We start from the raw sequence: 24,661 nt of genomic DNA, 5'->3' as shown, positions 1-24,661 counted from the left end.
GTTCCAATGTGAAATGCCGGAAACACAGAAACACAGACGACACACAACAAGAGGTGGCAATCTATTCATTAATTGCATTTAATCAATGAGCTCATTATCACTCATGCATTGTCCAACAGGTGTTGAAATAATGGGATTAAAAGGGGAGATCCCTTCAGAAAGACAGAAACAATAGCAAAGACAAAAAACACTTTTGGAATCTGCTTTTAGTCAACACATAAGGAAAGGGTGCACCGGTCCTGGAAATACTGCAATACCAGGTCAATGCGTGGAGTGGACAGAGCAAGCTCTATTTCCATCTCCCTGTTCTAAAAATCCATTTAATATATGGTCCCCAGATAGGGGACGTATCAGATATTAAACTGATAAGAACAGATACTACACTTGATCTTAGCCAAAAGGCCGAGAAGCGATAACCCGAACGGGCCGCGCGTTGCCCGAGCCTGCCCGATACTGCTGTTCAGCCCTTGCAGCGATTCAGCCTACTTCTAGGCAATTCCATGGGGCCCTGCAGGCTCACACACTCACAGCTACACGGGAGGTGAATAAAGGCCGGAGAGGAAGCCAGACAGGATTTGCTTCTTTTGCTTGCACCACAATGCAGTGCTGAAAGAGGAGGAATCTACATAAAAACGCCTTCCTGGCAACGCCCAAATGCCCTGCTGCCATGCAGATAAACACTGGCAGCGGCAGCAAGTGCATGCCCACAGCCACCCCTTGTTCCTTCACACCTTGTATCAGCTGTAATCCAGTCCAGTCCAGTGCTGCCTGCTGAGCAGCACTGACCAACACTGCCTGGGCCCAGGCTTTTATCTCTGAGGCCCCATTATGATGTCAGAAAGCTGGCTCTGGAATCCTGAGGGCTCCACTATGACACGTGCAAAGTTCCGTCTGAACTTTATATAAGACGGTGAGGCTCAGTCAGTCACTCAGTGTTGCCTGAGAGGGCAACACTGCAACAGCCGGCCGCCAGGCTGTCTTTTTTTTGCACAGCTAGTTGCCTCCAGGAGGCCACAAGAGGGAGACAAGGGACTGCAAAATGGAAAATAGGCATCCACCAACTTTACAGACAACTTCTCCTTGCTCCTACAACCTCCATCCTTGCACAGTTTGTTATTCTTCTAGGTAACATAGTAACAAATCCAAATTGCTGCTCTCTTTGTAGGCAAGCAAGGCTTTGTTGCAACTGCAATTCTTACTTCTTCTTGAAATGTAGGGACGACAGTACATTCCATCACATCCATCTAGTGTACACAGGTAGGTCCATTGTGGCGGGCAGGCGAGCGGGCGGGCTGCTTTATTGGCTGTTTGCTGTTCCCCTACTCCACTCCACTATTTGACTGTTGTGCTGCATCAATCAATCAATCAATCAATCAATCAATCAATCAATCAATCAATCAATCAGTGGCTGGCTCAGGTGCAGCTCTTTAACTTACCTAAAAGGGAGGGCGGAGAGAAGACAAGGAAGGTGAATGAGGTGTTCCAATGTGAAATGCCGGAAACACAGAAACACAGACGACACACAACAAGAGGTGGCAATCTATTCATTAATTGCATTTAATCAATGAGCTCATTATCACTCATGCATTGTCCAACAGGTGTTGAAATAATGGGATTAAAAGGGGAGATCCCTTCAGAAAGACAGAAACAATAGCAAAGACAAAAAACACTTTTGGAATCTGCTTTTAGTCAACACATAAGGAAAGGGTGCACCGGTCCTGGAAATACTGCAATACCAGGTCAATGCGTGGAGTGGACAGAGCAAGCTCTATTTCCATCTCCCTGTTCTAAAAATCCATTTAATATATGGTCCCCAGATAGGGGACGTATCAGATATTAAACTGATAAGAACAGATACTACACTTGATCTTAGCCAAAAGGCCGAGAAGCGATAACCCGAACGGGCCGCGCGTTGCCCGAGCCTGCCCGATACTGCTGTTCAGCCCTTGCAGCGATTCAGCCTACTTCTAGGCAATTCCATGGGGCCCTGCAGGCTCACACACTCACAGCTACACGGGAGGTGAATAAAGGCCGGAGAGGAAGCCAGACAGGATTTGCTTCTTTTGCTTGCACCACAATGCAGTGCTGAAAGAGGAGGAATCTACATAAAAACGCCTTCCTGGCAACGCCCAAATGCCCTGCTGCCATGCAGATAAACACTGGCAGCGGCAGCAAGTGCATGCCCACAGCCACCCCTTGTTCCTTCACACCTTGTATCAGCTGTAATCCAGTCCAGTCCAGTGCTGCCTGCTGAGCAGCACTGACCAACACTGCCTGGGCCCAGGCTTTTATCTCTGAGGCCCCATTATGATGTCAGAAAGCTGGCTCTGGAATCCTGAGGGCTCCACTATGACACGTGCAAAGTTCCGTCTGAACTTTATATAAGACGGTGAGGCTCAGTCAGTCACTCAGTGTTGCCTGAGAGGGCAACACTGCAACAGCCGGCCGCCAGGCTGTCTTTTTTTTGCACAGCTAGTTGCCTCCAGGAGGCCACAAGAGGGAGACAAGGGACTGCAAAATGGAAAATAGGCATCCACCAACTTTACAGACAACTTCTCCTTGCTCCTACAACCTCCATCCTTGCACAGTTTGTTATTCTTCTAGGTAACATAGTAACAAATCCAAATTGCTGCTCTCTTTGTAGGCAAGCAAGGCTTTGTTGCAACTGCAATTCTTACTTCTTCTTGAAATGTAGGGACGACAGTACATTCCATCACATCCATCTAGTGTACACAGGTAGGTCCATTGTGGCGGGCAGGCGAGCGGGCGGGCTGCTTTATTGGCTGTTTGCTGTTCCCCTACTCCACTCCACTATTTGACTGTTGTGCTGCATCAATCAATCAATCAATCAATCAATCAATCAATCAATCAATCAATCAATCAATCAATCAGTGGCTGGCTCAGGTGCAGCTCTTTAACTTACCTAAAAGGGAGGGCGGAGAGAAGACAAGGAAGGTGAATGAGGTGTTCCAATGTGAAATGCCGGAAACACAGAAACACAGACGACACACAACAAGAGGTGGCAATCTATTCATTAATTGCATTTAATCAATGAGCTCATTATCACTCATGCATTGTCCAACAGGTGTTGAAATAATGGGATTAAAAGGGGAGATCCCTTCAGAAAGACAGAAACAATAGCAAAGACAAAAAACACTTTTGGAATCTGCTTTTAGTCAACACATAAGGAAAGGGTGCACCGGTCCTGGAAATACTGCAATACCAGGTCAATGCGTGGAGTGGACAGAGCAAGCTCTATTTCCATCTCCCTGTTCTAAAAATCCATTTAATATATGGTCCCCAGATAGGGGACGTATCAGATATTAAACTGATAAGAACAGATACTACACTTGATCTTAGCCAAAAGGCCGAGAAGCGATAACCCGAACGGGCCGCGCGTTGCCCGAGCCTGCCCGATACTGCTGTTCAGCCCTTGCAGCGATTCAGCCTACTTCTAGGCAATTCCATGGGGCCCTGCAGGCTCACACACTCACAGCTACACGGGAGGTGAATAAAGGCCGGAGAGGAAGCCAGACAGGATTTGCTTCTTTTGCTTGCACCACAATGCAGTGCTGAAAGAGGAGGAATCTACATAAAAACGCCTTCCTGGCAACGCCCAAATGCCCTGCTGCCATGCAGATAAACACTGGCAGCGGCAGCAAGTGCATGCCCACAGCCACCCCTTGTTCCTTCACACCTTGTATCAGCTGTAATCCAGTCCAGTCCAGTGCTGCCTGCTGAGCAGCACTGACCAACACTGCCTGGGCCCAGGCTTTTATCTCTGAGGCCCCATTATGATGTCAGAAAGCTGGCTCTGGAATCCTGAGGGCTCCACTATGACACGTGCAAAGTTCCGTCTGAACTTTATATAAGACGGTGAGGCTCAGTCAGTCACTCAGTGTTGCCTGAGAGGGCAACACTGCAACAGCCGGCCGCCAGGCTGTCTTTTTTTTGCACAGCTAGTTGCCTCCAGGAGGCCACAAGAGGGAGACAAGGGACTGCAAAATGGAAAATAGGCATCCACCAACTTTACAGACAACTTCTCCTTGCTCCTACAACCTCCATCCTTGCACAGTTTGTTATTCTTCTAGGTAACATAGTAACAAATCCAAATTGCTGCTCTCTTTGTAGGCAAGCAAGGCTTTGTTGCAACTGCAATTCTTACTTCTTCTTGAAATGTAGGGACGACAGTACATTCCATCACATCCATCTAGTGTACACAGGTAGGTCCATTGTGGCGGGCAGGCGAGCGGGCGGGCTGCTTTATTGGCTGTTTGCTGTTCCCCTACTCCACTCCACTATTTGACTGTTGTGCTGCATCAATCAATCAATCAATCAATCAATCAATCAATCAATCAATCAATCAGTGGCTGGCTCAGGTGCAGCTCTTTAACTTACCTAAAAGGGAGGGCGGAGAGAAGACAAGGAAGGTGAATGAGGTGTTCCAATGTGAAATGCCGGAAACACAGAAACACAGACGACACACAACAAGAGGTGGCAATCTATTCATTAATTGCATTTAATCAATGAGCTCATTATCACTCATGCATTGTCCAACAGGTGTTGAAATAATGGGATTAAAAGGGGAGATCCCTTCAGAAAGACAGAAACAATAGCAAAGACAAAAAACACTTTTGGAATCTGCTTTTAGTCAACACATAAGGAAAGGGTGCACCGGTCCTGGAAATACTGCAATACCAGGTCAATGCGTGGAGTGGACAGAGCAAGCTCTATTTCCATCTCCCTGTTCTAAAAATCCATTTAATATATGGTCCCCAGATAGGGGACGTATCAGATATTAAACTGATAAGAACAGATACTACACTTGATCTTAGCCAAAAGGCCGAGAAGCGATAACCCGAACGGGCCGCGCGTTGCCCGAGCCTGCCCGATACTGCTGTTCAGCCCTTGCAGCGATTCAGCCTACTTCTAGGCAATTCCATGGGGCCCTGCAGGCTCACACACTCACAGCTACACGGGAGGTGAATAAAGGCCGGAGAGGAAGCCAGACAGGATTTGCTTCTTTTGCTTGCACCACAATGCAGTGCTGAAAGAGGAGGAATCTACATAAAAACGCCTTCCTGGCAACGCCCAAATGCCCTGCTGCCATGCAGATAAACACTGGCAGCGGCAGCAAGTGCATGCCCACAGCCACCCCTTGTTCCTTCACACCTTGTATCAGCTGTAATCCAGTCCAGTCCAGTGCTGCCTGCTGAGCAGCACTGACCAACACTGCCTGGGCCCAGGCTTTTATCTCTGAGGCCCCATTATGATGTCAGAAAGCTGGCTCTGGAATCCTGAGGGCTCCACTATGACACGTGCAAAGTTCCGTCTGAACTTTATATAAGACGGTGAGGCTCAGTCAGTCACTCAGTGTTGCCTGAGAGGGCAACACTGCAACAGCCGGCCGCCAGGCTGTCTTTTTTTTGCACAGCTAGTTGCCTCCAGGAGGCCACAAGAGGGAGACAAGGGACTGCAAAATGGAAAATAGGCATCCACCAACTTTACAGACAACTTCTCCTTGCTCCTACAACCTCCATCCTTGCACAGTTTGTTATTCTTCTAGGTAACATAGTAACAAATCCAAATTGCTGCTCTCTTTGTAGGCAAGCAAGGCTTTGTTGCAACTGCAATTCTTACTTCTTCTTGAAATGTAGGGACGACAGTACATTCCATCACATCCATCTAGTGTACACAGGTAGGTCCATTGTGGCGGGCAGGCGAGCGGGCGGGCTGCTTTATTGGCTGTTTGCTGTTCCCCTACTCCACTCCACTATTTGACTGTTGTGCTGCATCAATCAATCAATCAATCAATCAATCAATCAATCAATCAGTGGCTGGCTCAGGTGCAGCTCTTTAACTTACCTAAAAGGGAGGGCGGAGAGAAGACAAGGAAGGTGAATGAGGTGTTCCAATGTGAAATGCCGGAAACACAGAAACACAGACGACACACAACAAGAGGTGGCAATCTATTCATTAATTGCATTTAATCAATGAGCTCATTATCACTCATGCATTGTCCAACAGGTGTTGAAATAATGGGATTAAAAGGGGAGATCCCTTCAGAAAGACAGAAACAATAGCAAAGACAAAAAACACTTTTGGAATCTGCTTTTAGTCAACACATAAGGAAAGGGTGCACCGGTCCTGGAAATACTGCAATACCAGGTCAATGCGTGGAGTGGACAGAGCAAGCTCTATTTCCATCTCCCTGTTCTAAAAATCCATTTAATATATGGTCCCCAGATAGGGGACGTATCAGATATTAAACTGATAAGAACAGATACTACACTTGATCTTAGCCAAAAGGCCGAGAAGCGATAACCCGAACGGGCCGCGCGTTGCCCGAGCCTGCCCGATACTGCTGTTCAGCCCTTGCAGCGATTCAGCCTACTTCTAGGCAATTCCATGGGGCCCTGCAGGCTCACACACTCACAGCTACACGGGAGGTGAATAAAGGCCGGAGAGGAAGCCAGACAGGATTTGCTTCTTTTGCTTGCACCACAATGCAGTGCTGAAAGAGGAGGAATCTACATAAAAACGCCTTCCTGGCAACGCCCAAATGCCCTGCTGCCATGCAGATAAACACTGGCAGCGGCAGCAAGTGCATGCCCACAGCCACCCCTTGTTCCTTCACACCTTGTATCAGCTGTAATCCAGTCCAGTCCAGTGCTGCCTGCTGAGCAGCACTGACCAACACTGCCTGGGCCCAGGCTTTTATCTCTGAGGCCCCATTATGATGTCAGAAAGCTGGCTCTGGAATCCTGAGGGCTCCACTATGACACGTGCAAAGTTCCGTCTGAACTTTATATAAGACGGTGAGGCTCAGTCAGTCACTCAGTGTTGCCTGAGAGGGCAACACTGCAACAGCCGGCCGCCAGGCTGTCTTTTTTTTGCACAGCTAGTTGCCTCCAGGAGGCCACAAGAGGGAGACAAGGGACTGCAAAATGGAAAATAGGCATCCACCAACTTTACAGACAACTTCTCCTTGCTCCTACAACCTCCATCCTTGCACAGTTTGTTATTCTTCTAGGTAACATAGTAACAAATCCAAATTGCTGCTCTCTTTGTAGGCAAGCAAGGCTTTGTTGCAACTGCAATTTTGCCATTCTTACTTCTTCTTGAAATGTAGGGACGACAGTACATTCCATCACATCCATCTAGTGTACACAGGTAGGTCCATTGTGGCGGGCAGGCGAGCGGGCGGGCTGCTTTATTGGCTGTTTTGCTGTTCCCCTACTCCACTCCACTATTTGACTGTTGTGCTGCATCAATCAATCAATCAATCAATCAATCAATCAATCAATCAATCAATCAATCAATCAATCAATCAATCAATCAATCAATCAGTGGCTGGCTCAGGTGCAGCTCTTTAACTTACCTAAAAGGGAGGGCGGAGAGAAGACAAGGAAGGTGAATGAGGTGTTCCAATGTGAAATGCCGGAAACACAGAAACACAGACGACACACAACAAGAGGTGGCAATCTATTCATTAATTGCATTTAATCAATGAGCTCATTATCACTCATGCATTGTCCAACAGGTGTTGAAATAATGGGATTAAAAGGGGAGATCCCTTCAGAAAGACAGAAACAATAGCAAAGACAAAAAACACTTTTGGAATCTGCTTTTAGTCAACACATAAGGAAAGGGTGCACCGGTCCTGGAAATACTGCAATACCAGGTCAATGCGTGGAGTGGACAGAGCAAGCTCTATTTCCATCTCCCTGTTCTAAAAATCCATTTAATATATGGTCCCCAGATAGGGGACGTATCAGATATTAAACTGATAAGAACAGATACTACACTTGATCTTAGCCAAAAGGCCGAGAAGCGATAACCCGAACGGGCCGCGCGTTGCCCGAGCCTGCCCGATACTGCTGTTCAGCCCTTGCAGCGATTCAGCCTACTTCTAGGCAATTCCATGGGGCCCTGCAGGCTCACACACTCACAGCTACACGGGAGGTGAATAAAGGCCGGAGAGGAAGCCAGACAGGATTTGCTTCTTTTGCTTGCACCACAATGCAGTGCTGAAAGAGGAGGAATCTACATAAAAACGCCTTCCTGGCAACGCCCAAATGCCCTGCTGCCATGCAGATAAACACTGGCAGCGGCAGCAAGTGCATGCCCACAGCCACCCCTTGTTCCTTCACACCTTGTATCAGCTGTAATCCAGTCCAGTCCAGTGCTGCCTGCTGAGCAGCACTGACCAACACTGCCTGGGCCCAGGCTTTTATCTCTGAGGCCCCATTATGATGTCAGAAAGCTGGCTCTGGAATCCTGAGGGCTCCACTATGACACGTGCAAAGTTCCGTCTGAACTTTATATAAGACGGTGAGGCTCAGTCAGTCACTCAGTGTTGCCTGAGAGGGCAACACTGCAACAGCCGGCCGCCAGGCTGTCTTTTTTTTGCACAGCTAGTTGCCTCCAGGAGGGCACAAGAGGGAGACAAGGGACTGCAAAATGGAAAATAGGCATCCACCAACTTTACAGACAACTTCTCCTTGCTCCTACAACCTCCATCCTTGCACAGTTTGTTATTCTTCTAGGTAACATAGTAACAAATCCAAATTGCTGCTCTCTTTGTAGGCAAGCAAGGCTTTGTTGCAACTGCAATTCTTACTTCTTCTTGAAATGTAGGGACGACAGTACATTCCATCACATCCATCTAGTGTACACAGGTAGGTCCATTGTGGCGGGCAGGCGAGCGGGCGGGCTGCTTTATTGGCTGTTTGCTGTTCCCCTACTCCACTCCACTATTTGACTGTTGTGCTGCATCAATCAATCAATCAATCAATCAATCAATCAATCAATCAATCAATCAATCAATCAATCAATCAGTGGCTGGCTCAGGTGCAGCTCTTTAACTTACCTAAAAGGGAGGGCGGAGAGAAGACAAGGAAGGTGAATGAGGTGTTCCAATGTGAAATGCCGGAAACACAGAAACACAGACGACACACAACAAGAGGTGGCAATCTATTCATTAATTGCATTTAATCAATGAGCTCATTATCACTCATGCATTGTCCAACAGGTGTTGAAATAATGGGATTAAAAGGGGAGATCCCTTCAGAAAGACAGAAACAATAGCAAAGACAAAAAACACTTTTGGAATCTGCTTTTAGTCAACACATAAGGAAAGGGTGCACCGGTCCTGGAAATACTGCAATACCAGGTCAATGCGTGGAGTGGACAGAGCAAGCTCTATTTCCATCTCCCTGTTCTAAAAATCCATTTAATATATGGTCCCCAGATAGGGGACGTATCAGATATTAAACTGATAAGAACAGATACTACACTTGATCTTAGCCAAAAGGCCGAGAAGCGATAACCCGAACGGGCCGCGCGTTGCCCGAGCCTGCCCGATACTGCTGTTCAGCCCTTGCAGCGATTCAGCCTACTTCTAGGCAATTCCATGGGGCCCTGCAGGCTCACACACTCACAGCTACACGGGAGGTGAATAAAGGCCGGAGAGGAAGCCAGACAGGATTTGCTTCTTTTGCTTGCACCACAATGCAGTGCTGAAAGAGGAGGAATCTACATAAAAACGCCTTCCTGGCAACGCCCAAATGCCCTGCTGCCATGCAGATAAACACTGGCAGCGGCAGCAAGTGCATGCCCACAGCCACCCCTTGTTCCTTCACACCTTGTATCAGCTGTAATCCAGTCCAGTCCAGTGCTGCCTGCTGAGCAGCACTGACCAACACTGCCTGGGCCCAGGCTTTTATCTCTGAGGCCCCATTATGATGTCAGAAAGCTGGCTCTGGAATCCTGAGGGCTCCACTATGACACGTGCAAAGTTCCGTCTGAACTTTATATAAGACGGTGAGGCTCAGTCAGTCACTCAGTGTTGCCTGAGAGGGCAACACTGCAACAGCCGGCCGCCAGGCTGTCTTTTTTTTGCACAGCTAGTTGCCTCCAGGAGGCCACAAGAGGGAGACAAGGGACTGCAAAATGGAAAATAGGCATCCACCAACTTTACAGACAACTTCTCCTTGCTCCTACAACCTCCATACTTGCACAGTTTGTTATTCTTCTAGGTAACATAGTAACAAATCCAAATTGCTGCTCTCTTTGTAGGCAAGCAAGGCTTTGTTGCAACTGCAATTCTTACTTCTTCTTGAAATGTAGGGACGACAGTACATTCCATCACATCCATCTAGTGTACACAGGTAGGTCCATTGTGGCGGGCAGGCGAGCGGGCGGGCTGCTTTATTGGCTGTTTGCTGTTCCCCTACTCCACTCCACTATTTGACTGTTGTGCTGCATCAATCAATCAATCAATCAATCAATCAATCAATCAATCAATCAATCAATCAATCAATCAGTGGCTGGCTCAGGTGCAGCTCTTTAACTTACCTAAAAGGGAGGGCGGAGAGAAGACAAGGAAGGTGAATGAGGTGTTCCAATGTGAAATGCCGGAAACACAGAAACACAGACGACACACAACAAGAGGTGGCAATCTATTCATTAATTGCATTTAATCAATGAGCTCATTATCACTCATGCATTGTCCAACAGGTGTTGAAATAATGGGATTAAAAGGGGAGATCCCTTCAGAAAGACAGAAACAATAGCAAAGACAAAAAACACTTTTGGAATCTGCTTTTAGTCAACACATAAGGAAAGGGTGCACCGGTCCTGGAAATACTGCAATACCAGGTCAATGCGTGGAGTGGACAGAGCAAGCTCTATTTCCATCTCCCTGTTCTAAAAATCCATTTAAATATATGGGTCCCAGATAGGGGACGTATCAGATATTAAACTGATAAGAACAGATACTACACTTGATCTTAGCCAAAAGGCCGAGAAGCGATAACCGAACGGGCCGCGCGTTGCCCGAGCCTGCCCGATACTGCTGTTCAGCCCTTGCAGCGATTCAGCCTACTTCTAGGCAATTCCATGGGGTCCTGCAGGCTCACACACTCACAGCTACACGGGAGGTGAATAAAGGCCGGAGAGGAAGCCAGACAGGATTTGCTTCTTTTGCTTGCACCACAATGCAGTGCTGAAAGAGGAGGAATCTACATAAAAACGCCTTCCTGGCAACGCCCAAATGCCCTGCTGCCATGCAGATAAACACTGGCAGCGGCAGCAAGTGCATGCCCACAGCCACCCCTTGTTCCTTCACACCTTGTATCAGCTGTAATCCAGTCCAGTCCAGTGCTGCCTGCTGAGCAGCACTGACCAACACTGCCTGGGCCCGCAGCACTGACCAACACTGCCTGGGCCCAGGCTTTTATCTCTGAGGCCCCATTATGATGTCAGAAAGCTGGCTCTGGAATCCTGAGGGCTCCACTATGACACGTGCAAAGTTCCGTCTGAACTTTATATAAGACGGTGAGGCTCAGTCAGTCACTCAGTGTTGCCTGAGAGGGCAACACTGCAACAGCCGGCCGCCAGGCTGTCTTTTTTTTGCACAGCTAGTTGCCTCCAGGAGGCCACAAGAGGGAGACAAGGGACTGCAAAATGGAAAATAGGCATCCACCAACTTTACAGACAACTTCTCCTTGCTCCTACAACCTCCATCCTTGCACAGTTTGTTATTCTTCTAGGTAACATAGTAACAAATCCAAATTGCTGCTCTCTTTGTAGGCAAGCAAGGCTTTGTTGCAACTGCAATTCTTACTTCTTCTTGAAATGTAGGGACGACAGTACATTCCATCACATCCATCTAGTGTACACAGGTAGGTCCATTGTGGCGGGCAGGCGAGCGGGCGGGCTGCTTTATTGGCTGTTTGCTGTTCCCCTACTCCACTCCACTATTTGACTGTTGTGCTGCATCAATCAATCAATCAATCAATCAATCAATCAGTGGCTGGCTCAGGTGCAGCTCTTTAACTTATCTAAAAGGGAGGGCGGAGAGAAGACAAGGAAGGTGAATGAGGTGTTCCAATGTGAAATGCCGGAAACACAGAAACACAGACGACACACAACAAGAGGTGGCAATCTATTCATTAATTGCATTTAATCAATGAGCTCATTATCACTCATGCATTGTCCAACAGGTGTTGAAATAATGGGATTAAAAGGGGAGATCCCTTCAGAAAGACAGAAACAATAGCAAAGACAAAAAACACTTTTGGAATCTGCTTTTAGTCAACACATAAGGAAAGGGTGCACCGGTCCTGGAAATACTGCAATACCAGGTCAATGCGTGGAGTGGACAGAGCAAGCTCTATTTCCATCTCCCTGTTCTAAAAATCCATTTAATATATGGTCCCCAGATAGGGGACGTATCAGATATTAAACTGATAAGAACAGATACTACACTTGATCTTAGCCAAAAGGCCGAGAAGCGATAACCCGAACGGGCCGCGCGTTGCCCGAGCCTGCCCGATACTGCTGTTCAGCCCTTGCAGCGATTCAGCCTACTTCTAGGCAATTCCATGGGGCCCTGCAGGCTCACACACTCACAGCTACACGGGAGGTGAATAAAGGCCGGAGAGGAAGCCAGACAGGATTTGCTTCTTTTGCTTGCACCACAATGCAGTGCTGAAAGAGGAGGAATCTACATAAAAACGCCTTCCTGGCAACGCCCAAATGCCCTGCTGCCATGCAGATAAACACTGGCAGCGGCAGCAAGTGCATGCCCACAGCCACCCCTTGTTCCTTCACACCTTGTATCAGCTGTAATCCAGTCCAGTCCAGTGCTGCCTGCTGAGCAGCACTGACCAACACTGCCTGGGCCCAGGCTTTTATCTCTGAGGCCCCATTATGATGTCAGAAAGCTGGCTCTGGAATCCTGAGGGCTCCACTATGACACGTGCAAAGTTCCGTCTGAACTTTATATAAGACGGTGAGGCTCAGTCAGTCACTCAGTGTTGCCTGAGAGGGCAACACTGCAACAGCCGGCCGCCAGGCTGTCTTTTTTTTGCACAGCTAGTTGCCTCCAGGAGGCCACAAGAGGGAGACAAGGGACTGCAAAATGGAAAATAGGCATCCACCAACTTTACAGACAACTTCTCCTTGCTCCTACAACCTCCATCCTTGCACAGTTTGTTATTCTTCTAGGTAACATAGTAACAAATCCAAATTGCTGCTCTCTTTGTAGGCAAGCAAGGCTTTGTTGCAACTGCAATTCTTACTTCTTCTTGAAATGTAGGGACGACAGTACATTCCATCACATCCATCTAGTGTACACAGGTAGGTCCATTGTGGCGGGCAGGCGAGCGGGCGGGCTGCTTTATTGGCTGTTTGCTGTTCCCCTACTCCACTCCACTATTTGACTGTTGTGCTGCATCAATCAATCAATCAATCAATCAATCAATCAATCAATCAATCAATCAATCAATCAGTGGCTGGCTCAGGTGCAGCTCTTTAACTTACCTAAAAGGGAGGGCGGAGAGAAGACAAGGAAGGTGAATGAGGTGTTCCAATGTGAAATGCCGGAAACACAGAAACACAGACGACACACAACAAGAGGTGGCAATCTATTCATTAATTGCATTTAATCAATGAGCTCATTATCACTCATGCATTGTCCAACAGGTGTTGAAATAATGGGATTAAAAGGGGAGATCCCTTCAGAAAGACAGAAACAATAGCAAAGACAAAAAACACTTTTGGAATCTGCTTTTAGTCAACACATAAGGAAAGGGTGCACCGGTCCTGGAAATACTGCAATACCAGGTCAATGCGTGGAGTGGACAGAGCAAGCTCTATTTCCATCTCCCTGTTCTAAAAATCCATTTAATATATGGTCCCCAGATAGGGGACGTATCAGATATTAAACTGATAAGAACAGATACTACACTTGATCTTAGCCAAAAGGCCGAGAAGCGATAACCCGAACGGGCCGCGCGTTGCCCGAGCCTGCCCGATACTGCTGTTCAGCCCTTGCAGCGATTCAGCCTACTTCTAGGCAATTCCATGGGGCCCTGCAGGCTCACACACTCACAGCTACACGGGAGGTGAATAAAGGCCAGAGAGGAAGCCAGACAGGATTTGCTTATTTTGCTTGCACCACAATGCAGTGCTGAAAGAGGAGGAATCTACATAAAAACGCCTTCCTGGCAACGCCCAAATGCCCTGCTGCCATGCAGATAAACACTGGCAGCGGCAGCAAGTGCATGCCCACAGCCACCCCTTGTTCCTTCACACCTTGTATCAGCTGTAATCCAGTCCAGTCCAGTGCTGCCTGCTGAGCAGCACTGACCAACACTGCCTGGGCCCAGGCTTTTATCTCTGAGGCCCCATTATGATGTCAGAAAGCTGGCTCTGGAATCCTGAGGGCTCCACTATGACACGTGCAAAGTTCCGTCTGAACTTTATATAAGACGGTGAGGCTCAGTCAGTCACTCAGTGTTGCCTGAGAGGGCAACACTGCAACAGCCGGCCGCCAGGCTGTCTTTTTTTTGCACAGCTAGTTGCCTCCAGGAGGCCACAAGAGGGAGACAAGGGACTGCAAAATGGAAAATAGGCATCCACCAACTTTACAGACAACTTCTCCTTGCTCCTACAACCTCCATCCTTGCACAGTTTGTTATTCTTCTAGGTAACATAGTAACAAATCCAAATTGCTGCTCTCTTTGTAGGCAAGCAAGGCTTTGTTGCAACTGCAATTCTTACTTCTTCTTGAAATGTAGGGACGACAGTACATTCCATCACATCCATCTAGTGTACACAGGTAGGTCCATTGTGGCGGGCAGGCGAGCGGGCGGGCTGCTTTATTGGCTGTTTGCTGTTCCCCTACTCCACTCCACTATTTGACTGTTGTGCTGCATCAATCAATCAATCAATCAATCAATCAATCAATCAATCAATCAATCAATCAGTGGCTGGCTCAGGTGCAGCTCTTTAACTTACCTAAAAGGGAGGGCGGAGAGAAGACAAGGAAGGTGAATGAGGTGTTCCAATGTGAAATGCCGGAAACACAGAAACACAGACGACACACAACAAGAGGTGGCAATCTATTCATTAATTGCATTTAATCAATGAGCTCATTATCACTCATGCATTGTCCAACAGGTGTTGAAATAATGGGATTAAAAGGGGAGATCCCTTCAGAAAGACAGAAACAATAGCAAAGACAAAAAACACTTTTGGAATCTGCTTTTAGTCAACACATAAGGAAAGGGTGCACCGGTCCTGGAAATACTGCAATACCAGGTCAATGCGTGGAGTGGACAGAGCAAGCTCTATTTCCATCTCCCTGTTCTAAAAATCCATTTAATATATGGTCCCCAGATAGGGGACGTATCAGATATTAAACTGATAAGAACAGATACTACACTTGATCTTAGCCAAAAGGCCGAGAAGCGATAACCCGAACGGGCCGCGCGTTGCCCGAGCCTGCCCGATACTGCTGTTCAGCCCTTGCAGCGATTCAGCCTACTTCTAGGCAATTCCATGGGGCCCTGCAGGCTCACACACTCACAGCTACACGGGAGGTGAATAAAGGCCGGAGAGGAAGCCAGACAGGATTTGCTTCTTTTGCTTGCACCACAATGCAGTGCTGAAAGAGGAGGAATCTACATAAAAACGCCTTCCTGGCAACGCCCAAATGCCCTGCTGCCATGCAGATAAACACTGGCAGCGGCAGCAAGTGCATGCCCACAGCCACCCCTTGTTCCTTCACACCTTGTATCAGCTGTAATCCAGTCCAGTCCAGTGCTGCCTGCTGAGCAGCACTGACCAACACTGCCTGGGCCCAGGCTTTTATCTCTGAGGCCCCATTATGATGTCAGAAAGCTGGCTCTGGAATCCTGAGGGCTCCACTATGACACGTGCAAAGTTCCGTCTGAACTTTATATAAGACGGTGAGGCTCAGTCAGTCACTCAGTGTTGCCTGAGAGGGCAACACTGCAACAGCCGGCCGCCAGGCTGTCTTTTTTTTGCACAGCTAGTTGCCTCCAGGAGGCCACAAGAGGGAGACAAGGGACTGCAAAATGGAAAATAGGCATCCACCAACTTTACAGACAACTTCTCCTTGCTCCTACAACCTCCATCCTTGCACAGTTTGTTATTCTTCTAGGTAACATAGTAACAAATCCAAATTGCTGCTCTCTTTGTAGGCAAGCAAGGCTTTGTTGCAACTGCAATTCTTACTTCTTCTTGAAATGTAGGGACGACAGTACATTCCATCACATCCATCTAGTGTACACAGGTAGGTCCATTGTGGCGGGCAGGCGAGCGGGCGGGCTGCTTTATTGGCTGTTTGCTGTTCCCCTACTCCACTCCACTATTTGACTGTTGTGCTGCATCAATCAATCAATCAATCAATCAATCAGTGGCTGGCTCAGGTGCAGCTCTTTAACTTACCTAAAAGGGAGGGCGGAGAGAAGACAAGGAAGGTGAATGAGGTGTTCCAATGTGAAATGCCGGAAACACAGACGACACACAACAAGAGGTGGCAATCTATTCATTAATTGCATTTAATCAATGAGCTCATTATCACTCATGCATTGTCCAACAGGTGTTGAAATAATGGGATTAAAAGGGGAGATCCCTTCAGAAAGACAGAAACAATAGCAAAGACAAAAAACACTTTTGGAATCTGCTTTTAGTCAACACATAAGGAAAGGGTGCACCGGTCCTGGAAATACTGCAATACCAGGTCAATGCGTGGAGTGGACAGAGCAAGCTCTATTTCCATCTCCCTGTTCTAAAAATCCATTTAATATATGGTCCCCAGATAGGGGACGTATCAGATATTAAACTGATAAGAACAGATACTACACTTGATCTTAGCCAAAAGGCCGAGAAGCAATAACCCGAACGGGCCGCGCGTTGCCCGAGCCTGCCCGATACTGCTGTTCAGCCCTTGCAGCGATTCAGCCTACTTCTAGGCAATTCCATGGGGCCCTGCAGGCTCACACACTCACAGCTACACGGGAGGTGAATAAAGGCCGGAGAGGAAGCCAGACAGGATTTGCTTCTTTTGCTTGCACCACAATGCAGTGCTGAAAGAGGAGGAATCTACATAAAAACGCCTTCCTGGCAACGCCCAAATGCCCTGCTGCCATGCAGATAAACACTGGCAGCGGCAGCAAGTGCATGCCCACAGCCACCCCTTGTTCCTTCACACCTTGTATCAGCTGTAATCCAGTCCAGTCCAGTGCTGCCTGCTGAGCAGCACTGACCAACACTGCCTGGGCCCAGGCTTTTATCTCTGAGGCCCCATTATGATGTCAGAAAGCTGGCTCTGGAATCCTGAGGGCTCCACTATGACACGTGCAAAGTTCCGTCTGAACTTTATATAAGACGGTGAGGCTCAGTCAGTCACTCAGTGTTGCCTGAGAGGGCAACACTGCAACAGCCGGCCGCCAGGCTGTCTTTTTTTTGCACAGCTAGTTGCCTCCAGGAGGCCACAAGAGGGAGACAAGGGACTGCAAAATGGAAAATAGGCATCCACCAACTTTACAGACAACTTCTCCTTGCTCCTACAACCTCCATCCTTGCACAGTTTGTTATTCTTCTAGGTAACATAGTAACAAATCCAAATTGCTGCTCTCTTTGTAGGCAAGCAAGGCTTTGTTGCAACTGCAATTCTTACTTCTTCTTGAAATGTAGGGACGACAGTACATTCCATCACATCCATCTAGTGTACACAGGTAGGTCCATTGTGGCGGGCAGGCGAGCGGGCGGGCTGCTTTATTGGCTGTTTGCTGTTCCCCTACTCCACTCCACTATTTGACTGTTGTGCTGCATCAATCAATCAATCAATCAATCAATCAATCAATCAATCAATCAATCAATCAGTGGCTGGCTCAGGTGCAGCTCTTTAACTTACCTAAAAGGGAGGGCGGAGAGAAGACAAGGAAGGTGAATGAGGTGTTCCAATGTGAAATGCCGGAAACACAGAAACACAGACGACACACAACAAGAGGTGGCAATCTATTCATTAATTGCATTTAATCAATGAGCTCATTATCACTCATGCATTGTCCAACAGGTGTTGAAATAATGGGATTAAAAGGGGAGATCCCTTCAGAAAGACAGAAACAATAGCAAAGACAAAAAACACTTTTGGAATCTGCTTTTAGTCAACACATAAGGAAAGGGTGCACCGGTCCTGGAAATACTGCAATACCAGGTCAATGCGTGGAGTGGACAGAGCAAGCTCTATTTCCATCTCCCTGTTCTAAAAATCCATTTAATATATGGTCCCCAGATAGGGGACGTATCAGATATTAAACTGATAAGAACAGATACTACACTTGATCTTAGCCAAAAGGCCGAGAAGCGATAACCCGAACGGGCCGCGCGTTGCCCGAGCCTGCCCGATACTGCTGTTCAGCCCTTGCAGCGATTCAGCCTACTTCTAGGCAATTCCATGGGGCCCTGCAGGCTCACACACTCACAGCTACACGGGAGGTGAATAAAGGCCGGAGAGGAAGCCAGACAGGATTTGCTTCTTTTGCTTGCACCACAATGCAGTGCTGAAAGAGGAGGAATCTACATAAAAACGCCTTCCTGGCAACGCCCAAATGCCCTGCTGCCATGCAGATAAACACTGGCAGCGGCAGCAAGTGCATGCCCACAGCCACCCCTTGTTCCTTCACACCTTGTATCAGCTGTAATCCAGTCCAGTCCAGTGCTGCCTGCTGAGCAGCACTGACCAACACTGCCTGGGCCCAGGCTTTTATCTCTGAGGCCCCATTATGATGTCAGAAAGCTGGCTCTGGAATCCTGAGGGCTCCACTATGACACGTGCAAAGTTCCGTCTGAACTTTATATAAGACGGTGAGGCTCAGTCAGTCACTCAGTGTTGCCTGAGAGGGCAACACTGCAACAGCCGGCCGCCAGGCTGTCTTTTTTTTGCACAGCTAGTTGCCTCCAGGAGGCCACAAGAGGGAGACAAGGGACTGCAAAATGGAAAATAGGCATCCACCAACTTTACAGACAACTTCTCCTTGCTCCTACAACCTCCATCCTTGCACAGTTTGTTATTCTTCTAGGTAACATAGTAACAAATCCAAATTGCTGCTCTCTTTGTAGGCAAGCAAGGCTTTGTTGCAACTGCAATTCTTACTTCTTCTTGAAATGTAGGGACGACAGTACATTCCATCACATCCATCTAGTGTACACAGGTAGGTCCATTGTGGCGGGCAGGCGAGCGGGCGGGCTGCTTTATTGGCTGTTTGCTGTTCCCCTACTCCACTCCACTATTTGACTGTTGTGCTGCATCAATCAATCAATCAATCAATCAATCAATCAATCAATCAATCAATCAATCAATCAATCAATCAGTGGCTGGCTCAGGTGCAGCTCTTTAACTTACCTAAAAGGGAGGGCGGAGAGAAGACAAGGAAGGTGAATGAGGTGTTCCAATGTGAAATGCCGGAAACACAGAAACACAGACGACACACAACAAGAGGTGGCAATCTATTCATTAATTGCATTTAATCAATGAGCTCATTATCACTCATGCATTGTCCAACAGGTGTTGAAATAATGGGATTAAAAGGGGAGATCCCTTCAGAAAGACAGAAACAATAGCAAAGACAAAAAACACTTTTGGAATCTGCTTTTAGTCAACACATAAGGAAAGGGTGCACCGGTCCTGGAAATACTGCAATACCAGGTCAATGCGTGGAGTGGACAGAGCAAGCTCTATTTCCATCTCCCTGTTCTAAAAATCCATTTAATATATGGTCCCCAGATAGGGGACGTATCAGATATTAAACTGATAAGAACAGATACTACACTTGATCTTAGCCAAAAGGCCGAGAAGCGATAACCCGAACGGGCCGCGCGTTGCCCGAGCCTGCCCGATACTGCTGTTCAGCCCTTGCAGCGATTCAGCCTACTTCTAGGCAATTCCATGGGGCCCTGCAGGCTCACACACTCACAGCTACACGGGAGGTGAATAAAGGCCGGAGAGGAAGCCAGACAGGATTTGCTTCTTTTGCTTGCACCACAATGCAGTGCTGAAAGAGGAGGAATCTACATAAAAACGCCTTCCTGGCAACGCCCAAATGCCCTGCTGCCATGCAGATAAACACTGGCAGCGGCAGCAAGTGCATGCCCACAGCCACCCCTTGTTCCTTCACACCTTGTATCAGCTGTAATCCAGTCCAGTCCAGTGCTGCCTGCTGAGCAGCACTGACCAACACTGCCTGGGCCCAGGCTTTTATCTCTGAGGCCCCATTATGATGTCAGAAAGCTGGCTCTGGAATCCTGAGGGCTCCACTATGACACGTGCAAAGTTCCGTCTGAACTTTATATAAGACGGTGAGGCTCAGTCAGTCACTCAGTGTTGCCTGAGAGGGCAACACTGCAACAGCCGGCCGCCAGGCTGTCTTTTTTTTGCACAGCTAGTTGCCTCCAGGAGGCCACAAGAGGGAGACAAGGGACTGCAAAATGGAAAATAGGCATCCACCAACTTTACAGACAACTTCTCCTTGCTCCTACAACCTCCATCCTTGCACAGTTTGTTATTCTTCTAGGTAACATAGTAACAAATCCAAATTGCTGCTCTCTTTGTAGGCAAGCAAGGCTTTGTTGCAACTGCAATTCTTACTTCTTCTTGAAATGTAGGGACGACAGTACATTCCATCACATCCATCTAGTGTACACAGGTAGGTCCATTGTGGCGGGCAGGCGAGCGGGCGGGCTGCTTTATTGGCTGTTTGCTGTTCCCCTACTCCACTCCACTATTTGACTGTTGTGCTGCATCAATCAATCAATCAATCAATCAATCAATCAATCAATCAATCAATCAATCAATCAGTGGCTGGCTCAGGTGCAGCTCTTTAACTTACCTAAAAGGGAGGGCGGAGAGAAGACAAGGAAGGTGAATGAGGTGTTCCAATGTGAAATGCCGGAAACACAGAAACACAGACGACACACAACAAGAGGTGGCAATCTATTCATTAATTGCATTTAATCAATGAGCTCATTATCACTCATGCATTGTCCAACAGGTGTTGAAATAATGGGATTAAAAGGGGAGATCCCTTCAGAAAGACAGAAACAATAGCAAAGACAAAAAACACTTTTGGAATCTGCTTTTAGTCAACACATAAGGAAAGGGTGCACCGGTCCTGGAAATACTGCAATACCAGGTCAATGCGTGGAGTGGACAGAGCAAGCTCTATTTCCATCTCCCTGTTCTAAAAATCCATTTAATATATGGTCCCCAGATAGGGGACGTATCAGATATTAAACTGATAAGAACAGATACTACACTTGATCTTAGCCAAAAGGCCGAGAAGCGATAACCCGAACGGGCCGCGCGTTGCCCGAGCCTGCCCGATACTGCTGTTCAGCCCTTGCAGCGATTCAGCCTACTTCTAGGCAATTCCATGGGGCCCTGCAGGCTCACACACTCACAGCTACACGGGAGGTGAATAAAGGCCGGAGAGGAAGCCAGACAGGATTTGCTTCTTTTGCTTGCACCACAATGCAGTGCTGAAAGAGGAGGAATCTACATAAAAACGCCTTCCTGGCAACGCCCAAATGCCCTGCTGCCATGCAGATGAACACTGGCAGCGGCAGCAAGTGCATGCCCACAGCCACCCCTTGTTCCTTCACACCTTGTATCAGCTGTAATCCAGTCCAGTCCAGTGCTGCCTGCTGAGCAGCACTGACCAACACTGCCTGGGCCCAGGCTTTTATCTCTGAGGCCCCATTATGATGTCAGAAAGCTGGCTCTGGAATCCTGAGGGCTCCACTATGACACGTGCAAAGTTCCGTCTGAACTTTATATAAGACGGTGAGGCTCAGTCAGTCACTCAGTGTTGCCTGAGAGGGCAACACTGCAACAGCCGGCCGCCAGGCTGTCTTTTTTTTGCACAGCTAGTTGCCTCCAGGAGGCCACAAGAGGGAGACAAGGGACTGCAAAATGGAAAATAGGCATCCACCAACTTTACAGACAACTTCTCCTTGCTCCTACAACCTCCATCCTTGCACAGTTTGTTATTCTTCTAGGTAACATAGTAACAAATCCAAATTGCTGCTCTCTTTGTAGGCAAGCAAGGCTTTGTTGCAACTGCAATTCTTACTTCTTCTTGAAATGTAGGGACGACAGTACATTCCATCACATCCATCTAGTGTACACAGGTAGGTCCATTGTGGCGGGCAGGCGAGCGGGCGGGCTGCTTTATTGGCTGTTTGCTGTTCCCCTACTCCACTCCACTATTTGACTGTTGTGCTGCATCAATCAATCAATCAATCAATCAATCAATCAATCAATCAATCAATCAATCAATCAATCAATCAATCAATCAATCAGTGGCTGGCTCAGGTGCAGCTCTTTAACTTACCTAAAAGGGAGGGCGGAGAGAAGACAAGGAAGGTGAATGAGGTGTTCCAATGTGAAATGCCGGAAACACAGAAACACAGACGACACACAACAAGAGGTGGCAATCTATTCATTAATTGCATTTAATCAATGAGCTCATTATCACTCATGCATTGTCCAACAGGTGTTGAAATAATGGGATTAAAAGGGGAGATCCCTTCAGAAAGACAGAAACAATAGCAAAGACAAAAAACACTTTTGGAATCTGCTTTTAGTCAACACATAAGGAAAGGGTGCACCGGTCCTGGAAATACTGCAATACCAGGTCAATGCGTGGAGTGGACAGAGCAAGCTCTATTTCCATCTCCCTGTTCTAAAAATCCATTTAATATATGGTCCCCAGATAGGGGACGTATCAGATATTAAACTGATAAGAACAGATACTACACTTGATCTTAGCCAAAAGGCCGAGAAGCGATAACCCGAACGGGCCGCGCGTTGCCCGAGCCTGCCCGATACTGCTGTTCAGCCCTTGCAGCGATTCAGCCTACTTCTAGGCAATTCCATGGGGCCCTGCAGGCTCACACACTCACAGCTACACGGGAGGTGAATAAAGGCCGGAGAGGAAGCCAGACAGGATTTGCTTCTTTTGCTTGCACCACAATGCAGTGCTGAAAGAGGAGGAATCTACATAAAAACGCCTTCCTGGCAACGCCCAAATGCCCTGCTGCCATGCAGATAAACACTGGCAGCGGCAGCAAGTGCATGCCCACAGCCACCCCTTGTTCCTTCACACCTTGTATCAGCTGTAATCCAGTCCAGTCCAGTGCTGCCTGCTGAGCAGCACTGACCAACACTGCCTGGGCCCAGGCTTTTATCTCTGAGGCCCCATTATGATGTCAGAAAGCTGGCTCTGGAATCCTGAGGGCTCCACTATGACACGTGCAAAGTTCCGTCTGAACTTTATATAAGACGGTGAGGCTCAGTCAGTCACTCAGTGTTGCCTGAGAGGGCAACACTGCAACAGCCGGCCGCCAGGCTGTCTTTTTTTTGCACAGCTAGTTGCCTCCAGGAGGCCACAAGAGGGAGACAAGGGACTGCAAAATGGAAAATAGGCATCCAACAACTTTACAGACAACTTCTCCTTGCTCCTACAACCTCCATCCTTGCACAGTTTGTTATTCTTCTAGGTAACATAGTAACAAATCCAAATTGCTGCTCTCTTTGTAGGCAAGCAAGGCTTTGTTGCAACTGCAATTCTTACTTCTTCTTGAAATGTAGGGACGACAGTACATTCCATCACATCCATCTAGTGTACACAGGTAGGTCCATTGTGGCGGGCAGGCGAGCGGGCGGGCTGCTTTATTGGCTGTTTGCTGTTCCCCTACTCCACTCCACTATTTGACTGTTGTGCTGCATCAATCAATCAATCAATCAATCAATCAATCAATCAATCAGTGGCTGGCTCAGGTGCAGCTCTTTAACTTACCTAAAAGGGAGGGCGGAGAGAAGACAAGGATGGTGAATGAGGTGTTCCAATGTGAAATGCCGGAAACACAGAAACACAGACGACACACAACAAGAGGTGGCAATCTATTCATTAATTGCATTTAATCAATGAGCTCATTATCACTCATGCATTGTCCAACAGGTGTTGAAATAATGGGATTAAAAGGGGAGATCCCTTCAGAAAGACAGAAACAATAGCAAAGACAAAAAACACTTTTGGAATCTGCTTTTAGTCAACACATAAGGAAAGGGTGCACCGGTCCTGGAAATACTGCAATACCAGGTCAATGCGTGGAGTGGACAGAGCAAGCTCTATTTCCATCTCCCTGTTCTAAAAATCCATTTAATATATGGTCCCCAGATAGGGGACGTATCAGATATTAAACTGATAAGAACAGATACTACACTTGATCTTAGCCAAAAGGCCGAGAAGCGATAACCCGAACGGGCCGCGCGTTGCCCGAGCCTGCCCGATACTGCTGTTCAGCCCTTGCAGCGATTCAGCCTACTTCTAGGCAATTCCATGGGGCCCTGCAGGCTCACACACTCACAGCTACACGGGAGGTGAATAAAGGCCGGAGAGGAAGCCAGACAGGATTTGCTTCTTTTGCTTGCACCACAATGCAGTGCTGAAAGAGGAGGAATCTACATAAAAACGCCTTCCTGGCAACGCCCAAATGCCCTGCTGCCATGCAGATAAACACTGGCAGCGGCAGCAAGTGCATGCCCACAGCCACCCCTTGTTCCTTCACACCTTGTATCAGCTGTAATCCAGTCCAGTCCAGTGCTGCCTGCTGAGCAGCACTGACCAACACTGCCTGGGCCCAGGCTTTTATCTCTGAGGCCCCATTATGATGTCAGAAAGCCGGCTCTGGAATCCTGAGGGCTCCACTATGACACGTGCAAAGTTCCGTCTGAACTTTATATAAGACGGTGAGGCTCAGTCAGTCACTCAGTGTTGCC

The 24,661-nt window shown here is 47.8% G+C and overlaps 17 non-coding genes across 17 annotated transcripts; all 17 read right to left on the bottom strand.

The window, feature by feature from the left end:
• Positions 1-223: 223 nt before the first annotated feature.
• LOC142693682 (U2 spliceosomal RNA) lies at positions 224-414 on the bottom strand. The gene has a single exon (XR_012862000.1). It is a non-coding gene; the product is annotated as a U2 spliceosomal RNA (small nuclear RNA).
• Positions 415-1,702: 1,288 nt separating this feature from the next.
• On the bottom strand, positions 1,703-1,893 carry LOC142693681 (U2 spliceosomal RNA). Its single transcript, XR_012861999.1, has one exon. It is a non-coding gene; the product is annotated as a U2 spliceosomal RNA (small nuclear RNA).
• A 1,296-nt stretch (positions 1,894-3,189) lies between these two features.
• On the bottom strand, positions 3,190-3,380 carry LOC142693680 (U2 spliceosomal RNA). Its single transcript, XR_012861998.1, has one exon. It is a non-coding gene; the product is annotated as a U2 spliceosomal RNA (small nuclear RNA).
• A 1,284-nt stretch (positions 3,381-4,664) lies between these two features.
• On the bottom strand, positions 4,665-4,855 carry LOC142693679 (U2 spliceosomal RNA). Its single transcript, XR_012861997.1, has one exon. It is a non-coding gene; the product is annotated as a U2 spliceosomal RNA (small nuclear RNA).
• A 1,276-nt stretch (positions 4,856-6,131) lies between these two features.
• LOC142693676 (U2 spliceosomal RNA) lies at positions 6,132-6,322 on the bottom strand. The gene has a single exon (XR_012861995.1). It is a non-coding gene; the product is annotated as a U2 spliceosomal RNA (small nuclear RNA).
• A 1,325-nt stretch (positions 6,323-7,647) lies between these two features.
• Positions 7,648-7,838, bottom strand: LOC142693675 (U2 spliceosomal RNA). The gene has a single exon (XR_012861994.1). It is a non-coding gene; the product is annotated as a U2 spliceosomal RNA (small nuclear RNA).
• Positions 7,839-9,138: 1,300 nt separating this feature from the next.
• On the bottom strand, positions 9,139-9,329 carry LOC142693674 (U2 spliceosomal RNA). The gene has a single exon (XR_012861993.1). It is a non-coding gene; the product is annotated as a U2 spliceosomal RNA (small nuclear RNA).
• Positions 9,330-10,625: 1,296 nt separating this feature from the next.
• Positions 10,626-10,817, bottom strand: LOC142693748 (U2 spliceosomal RNA). The gene has a single exon (XR_012862059.1). It is a non-coding gene; the product is annotated as a U2 spliceosomal RNA (small nuclear RNA).
• Positions 10,818-12,112: 1,295 nt separating this feature from the next.
• LOC142693673 (U2 spliceosomal RNA) lies at positions 12,113-12,303 on the bottom strand. The gene has a single exon (XR_012861992.1). It is a non-coding gene; the product is annotated as a U2 spliceosomal RNA (small nuclear RNA).
• Positions 12,304-13,595: 1,292 nt separating this feature from the next.
• On the bottom strand, positions 13,596-13,786 carry LOC142693672 (U2 spliceosomal RNA). The gene has a single exon (XR_012861991.1). It is a non-coding gene; the product is annotated as a U2 spliceosomal RNA (small nuclear RNA).
• Positions 13,787-15,074: 1,288 nt separating this feature from the next.
• LOC142693671 (U2 spliceosomal RNA) lies at positions 15,075-15,265 on the bottom strand. Its single transcript, XR_012861990.1, has one exon. It is a non-coding gene; the product is annotated as a U2 spliceosomal RNA (small nuclear RNA).
• A 1,256-nt stretch (positions 15,266-16,521) lies between these two features.
• LOC142693736 (U2 spliceosomal RNA) lies at positions 16,522-16,712 on the bottom strand. The gene has a single exon (XR_012862048.1). It is a non-coding gene; the product is annotated as a U2 spliceosomal RNA (small nuclear RNA).
• A 1,288-nt stretch (positions 16,713-18,000) lies between these two features.
• Positions 18,001-18,191, bottom strand: LOC142693670 (U2 spliceosomal RNA). The gene has a single exon (XR_012861989.1). It is a non-coding gene; the product is annotated as a U2 spliceosomal RNA (small nuclear RNA).
• A 1,300-nt stretch (positions 18,192-19,491) lies between these two features.
• LOC142693669 (U2 spliceosomal RNA) lies at positions 19,492-19,682 on the bottom strand. The gene has a single exon (XR_012861988.1). It is a non-coding gene; the product is annotated as a U2 spliceosomal RNA (small nuclear RNA).
• Positions 19,683-20,974: 1,292 nt separating this feature from the next.
• Positions 20,975-21,165, bottom strand: LOC142693668 (U2 spliceosomal RNA). The gene has a single exon (XR_012861987.1). It is a non-coding gene; the product is annotated as a U2 spliceosomal RNA (small nuclear RNA).
• Positions 21,166-22,477: 1,312 nt separating this feature from the next.
• On the bottom strand, positions 22,478-22,668 carry LOC142693667 (U2 spliceosomal RNA). The gene has a single exon (XR_012861986.1). It is a non-coding gene; the product is annotated as a U2 spliceosomal RNA (small nuclear RNA).
• A 1,276-nt stretch (positions 22,669-23,944) lies between these two features.
• On the bottom strand, positions 23,945-24,135 carry LOC142693664 (U2 spliceosomal RNA). Its single transcript, XR_012861984.1, has one exon. It is a non-coding gene; the product is annotated as a U2 spliceosomal RNA (small nuclear RNA).
• Between the last annotated feature and the right edge of the window lie 526 nt (positions 24,136-24,661).

Source organism: Rhinoderma darwinii, assembly GCF_050947455.1.
Source record: "Rhinoderma darwinii isolate aRhiDar2 chromosome 5 unlocalized genomic scaffold, aRhiDar2.hap1 SUPER_5_unloc_44, whole genome shotgun sequence".
Classification (NCBI taxonomy): domain Eukaryota; kingdom Metazoa; phylum Chordata; class Amphibia; order Anura; family Rhinodermatidae; genus Rhinoderma; species Rhinoderma darwinii.
This window is presented reverse-complemented; position numbering and strand designations above follow the sequence as displayed.